This window comes from Magallana gigas, chromosome 6 (genome assembly GCF_963853765.1).
Source record: "Magallana gigas chromosome 6, xbMagGiga1.1, whole genome shotgun sequence".
In the NCBI taxonomy this organism is placed as follows: Eukaryota; Metazoa; Mollusca; class Bivalvia; order Ostreida; family Ostreidae; genus Magallana; species Magallana gigas.
Genome location: NC_088858.1, coordinates 24,615,726 through 24,621,800, shown reverse-complemented (window position 1 = coordinate 24,621,800; position 6,075 = coordinate 24,615,726).

The window sequence follows — 6,075 nt, the reverse complement described above, 5'->3', positions numbered from 1 at the left end:
GTTAGATAATACGTTGGGACCCAGGATGCATATTCAGGGAAACACTTTATCTAAACCAAGAAAGCGATAATAAAAACTTATTAGACATGCATGCATATGGAACGCCATGGCTGCCTTATGTTAGATGATTTTATTATATGCTGTGGGTCTATTATTATATGCTGTGGTTCTATAATTATATGCTGTGGGTCTATAATTATATGCTGTGGGTCTATTATTATATGCTATGGGTCTATTATTATATGCTGTGGTTCTATAATTATATGCTGTGGGTCTATTATTATATGCTGTGGTTTTATAATTATATGCTGTGGTTCTATTATTATATGCTATGGGTCTATTATTATATGCTGTGGTTCTATAATTATATGCTGTGGGTCTATTATTATATGCTGTGGTTTTATAATTATATGCTGTGGTTCTATAATTATATGCTGTGGTTCTATTATTATATGCTGTGGTTCAATAATTATATGCTGTGGGTCTATTATTATATGCTGTGGGTTCAATTATATGCTGTGGGTTCATAATTATATGCTGTGGGTCTATTATTATATGCTGTGGGTCTATTATTATATGCTGTGGGTTCATAATTATATGCTGTGGTTTCATTATTATATGCTGTGGTTTCATAATTATATGCTGTGGGTTCATTATTGTATGCTGTGGTTTCATTATTATATGCTGTGGTTTCATTATTATATGCTGTGGGTTCATAATTATATGCTGTGGTTTCATTATTATATGCTGTGGTTTCATTATTATATGCTGTGGGTTCATAATTATATGCTGTGGGTTCATTATTATATGCTGTGGGTTCATAATTATATGCTGTGGGTTCATAATTATATATGCTGTCGTTTATTCGAAACTAGCTATTCGAATTCGGATTTCTCGTTTTGGAGTTTACATTTACAAGCACTTTCAGCTGACACCAAGGACAATGGTCGTGTGACCTTGACTGAGACCCATATGCTAAAAATTGCTTTTCAGAACTTTGTTGTCGCCGGGCGCATAGTGTTTCACAAACACATCTTGTTTCAATTTATCAATATTATACTTTCAGACAAAGCAGAAAATGTGTTTGTGTTTTAAATCTTTTATACAATAAAAAATGATTAAAATACTGAGTATGCAAAATTGATTTCTTGTTTTATTTACTATTATCACCGGGGAAATTAAGGTGTTTCTATATATCCGGCGACAATAAAACTAAAATGCTTTAGATGGTAAAAAGCACTTTATTTGAACTTTAGGTCGGTATAGGTGATTTCTGGGAATCCAAAAACTACACCCGAACAATCCGAAACCTAATTCCTCTCCCCCGAAAATGGTGTATAACACAATATAAATAATAATTGAAAACAATAGAAATTAGCACTTAAGCACGAGTGACAAATGTCATAGAGTAAAACTTCAATATGAGTGAGTCAATTAATTCAAAGGTGAGGGTAAGAGTTAATAAAATAATTAAGCAATTATAACTGAAGTGAATTATTGTCTTGTACAAAGGGAAAGGTATATTTATGAATAGATAACAGTTACTCAAATTTCACTCCATGATACTATTATCAACTATAATAATTTAAGCTTTACTATTAATCGTTGATGTTTTAAAAGATTCTTTAAAGGGAGTGTGCTATTAAAAATCAAGTACAAGCTTGAGAATCTATACTGTCATTTGAGAGTACGTTACTGAAAGTCCAAGTAGCTCAAAAAATTCTATGTCTCGGCATCTCTCTTAGCGCAGCCGTACGTGTTTGCTCACGAATTCTATCAGGACACATTTTTATAGTGCGTTACCTTTTCTATACATGTACGCAATGTTGAAAACACTATCTTTTATTTGTCTGAGGAACTGAAGTAGAGATGTGCATTCAGCCTCGCCCAATGCCCGGAAATCCAACACAGATTCAATTTTGCGGTATTTTATGCCACTGTCATCGAAGATTTGGGGGTACATAGTTTTTCACAAACACATCTTGTATTTATTTTGGTTAACTTGGCTTTTTTCCCTTTGAAAAACTACTCATAATTCATTAAATGACATGAATTTAAGATCAGAATTTTCTCACTCTCTTAATAAATTTATGATGGCGGATCCATAAAAGAAATACAGTAACGGTGCATTTGGGGGGCAAACAAATTATCAAATTAAAATCAGATGCGTTTGTGAAACACTATGCGCCCGGCGGCAACAAATTTCAAAAAAGCAATTTTTTAGCATATAGGTCACAGTTAAGGTCACAAACTCATTATCCTAGGTGTCATTTAAAAGCACCTAATTAGTGAAGTATGCATACTAAATACGAAGTCTCTTTCTCCTATGGTTCAAAAGTTATGGCGAAGGTTAAAGTTGACAACAGACAGACAAACAGGACAAAAACAATATACGATTCGGACGCATAAAAATGTGTCCTGATAGAATTCGTGAGCAAACACGTACGGCTGCGCTAAGAGAGATGCCGAGACATAGAATTTTTTGAGCTACTTGGACTTTCAGTAACGTACTCTCAAATGACAGTATAGATTCTCAAGCTTGTACTTGATTTTTAATAGCACACTCCCTTTAAAGAATCTTTTAAAACATCAACGATTAATAGTAAAGCTTAAATTATTATAGTTGATAATAGTAAATAAAACAAGAAATCAATTTTGCATACTCAGTATTTTAATCATTTTTTATTGTATAAAAGATTTAAAACACAAACACATTTTCTGCTTTGTCTGAAAGTATAATATTGATAAATTGAAACAAGATGTGTTTGTGAAACACTATGCGCCCGGCGACAACAAAGTTCTGAAAAGCAATTTTTAGCATATGGGTCTCAGTCAAGGTCACACGACCATTGTCCTTGGTGTCAGCTGAAAGTGCTTGTAAATGTAAACTCCAAAACGAGAAATCCGAATTCGAATAGCTAGTTTCGAATAAACGACAGCATATATAATTATGAACCCACAGCATATAATTATGAACCCACAGCATATAATAATGAACCCACAGCATATAATTATGAACCCACAGCATATAATAATGAAACCACAGCATATAATAATGAAACCACAGCATATAATTATGAAACCACAGCATATAATAATGAAACCACAGCATATAATAATGAACCCACAGCATATAATTATGAAACCACAGCATATAATAATAGACCCACAGCATATAATTATGAACCCACAGCATATAATAATAGACCCACAACATATAATAATAGACCCACAGCATATAATTATGAACCCACAGCATATAATTGAACCCACAGCATATAATAATAGAACCACAGCATATAATTATAGAACCACAGCATATAATTATAAAACCACAGCATATAATAATAGACCCACAGCATATAATAATAGACCCACAGCATATAATAATAGACCCACAGCATATAATTATAGACCCACAGCATATAATTATAGAACCACAGCATATAATAATAGACCCACAGCATATAATAAAATCATCTAACATAAGGCAGCCATGGCGTTCCATACATGCAGGTTCAGTTGTATATAGTAGCTTGCCCCCTACCTCCACCACCAACATACTTAATATTACTTATATTGTATATAATATTGTATAACGTTAATACTAGTAGTGACATGTGCTTTTGTTTAGAGTTTAGGAATATGTTTATAATAATGTACATATGTTACAACATCAGTCTTATAATTCATATGAATTTTAGCAAATGAACAATACAATACCAAAAAAAAAATAATACTTATATAACATAAGGTCAGTTTACATGCAGTATGTCCTTATCATATTCAAGTATGTTAATAAATGCAAAAAATTTAAATGTTTATGTTATATATATTTTTCAATTTCATTATTATTACACGCAATCCAACAGAATCCGATAAATCCTTAACAAAGAAAAATTAGAAAACAAAATATATATATATCGTAAAAGAAAAATGAGGAAGGAAATGACATTTTTAGAAATAATTAGTGTCTTAATTATTATAATTAAAACTATAAATATTGTTTTTTCTAAATTCCGGGCACACGAGCTGATACAAGTTGAGAGATGACAATCGTCCCTTCGAAGGTTAAAACATAGTCCTGAGACAAAGCAAATTGAAAGTTTGGGGCTAGACTTCTCAGAAATCTTGACAGGCAAAACAACAACAAAAACAAACTTATGAATGAATTGAATTGAACATATTTTATTGATTAAATCAAATGGATTAGACACAAGTTCTAAATAACTTAGATAGTCTTCTCCTAATAATGAAATTTTATATAAATATTGCCAGTAATAACGTTAAATATGAATACACATAAATATACACGAATAAACAATCTACTACATATATAATATCACCTTATAAATTCAGACATTTTTTGAAAAGCGACCACATTCACTCAAAAAAACGTATGTTTATGTAAAACCGGTATGTAGTTATGTCTAACTTTGCAACAACAAAAAAGTGGGGGCTAAGCCCCCCCCCCCCCCCCCCTCCGTTCCGACGCCTATGAATTACCCAGCAAGGATCCGGAATTTTTTGTTTCCATCTTGTGGGTGGTCCAGTTTGGGATCGTTAAATCATGTTTTAATTAAACAAATTCCTTTTTATCCATGCATACTTCCTATTGCAGGACGGTAGTAGGAAGTATGCAGTAGGAAGTATGCATACTTCCTACTGCAGGACGGTAACGTAAGATGCATTTCTATGAATGATTGGACCCCTTAGTGATAATTAATTGTCTCGTTGTGATCCCAGTTATTTAACATCTGTTTTACTACCAATGATTTGCAATGTGATATTACAAATGTATACACGCAACATATATGACCACTTTTATCTGCACCATAAATATATAGAGGCTGATGAAGGTGAAGGGAGAGAATAGTGTCCTTCACAAAAATTTCGATTATCGGGAATCCAAATGTGTACGTGTCAAATTTTGATTCCCAATAATCCAATTTTTGGTAAACTACATAATTACGTAGTTTGGTATGCAAACTACTGAAGGGAGGGAGTATTTTAAATTCATCATTCGGTCCCACTTTCCTCCCTCCCCTCTTCTCTGCATCTTATAGGTTGACTCATTGCTTTTCGAATTCATTAAAAATGTAATCAGTAAAATTTTATTCACAAGGCTCTTATTTGAAAAAAAAAAATTGTTTGCCCTCTCCCGAGAGATTGATTGACGAAAAAAAGTCCAATTCAAGACATTAATTATCATAGGCGTCAGATCCAGGGGGGGGGGGGGGGGGGGGGGGGCACAACCCCTTTTTTTCCAAAGTTTGACATAACCATAATCATATTCCCTTTTTTCATTTGCTTGTCAAGATTTCTGATGTCTACCACCCCCCCCCCCATCCCCACCCACCACTTTCAATTCGCTTCCGACGCAATTGATTATTATCCTGCAGATCTAGATCCCGTCTTAAATAATTTTGCTTTCATATGAATTTTTTAGCGCAACTATGAAAAAAATTCTACTTTCCCTACCTACTGACCCAGAGTTTAAGCAAAGATCGAGTTGGCAATGGGAGAGGATTGGGTATTTTTCACAGATGACCAAATAACTGGTCACGTTTTGATTAGTATGATGAAGGGTAATATGTCTTAAAATATTCTTTAAATATTTGCTCTCTCTCTCTCTCCTCCCCCTCTCTCTCTCTCCCTCTCTCATGTCGCTTGCTACAAGAGACACAAACGAAATTAACGGTCAATAATCGGATCCCTTATCCATCGGTCACAAAGCCATCTTAATTTTCATCATAATTCTTCTCTCCAGTGCATATTTTTGTTGGTAATCAGGATTCTAATTTCACATGATACTTTTCCGACTCTTATTAGTCAGGAACAATTTATTTAATATTCTCCATTGCTGTTAGTTATTAGTGCTCTAGACTAATAAAGACATCTACGCTGGAACTCTTTCCAATGGAAGATGAATTTCAGAGTCATTCATCGTGTTCGAAGCGGAACCAGTGGGACGCAAGTTTTCGTCGATAATTAAGAGGCTTATGAGCCTTAATAGTCACCCGAACCAGCAGTAAGACATCTCTAAATGCAATGACAATTTTTCGGGGGGATTGT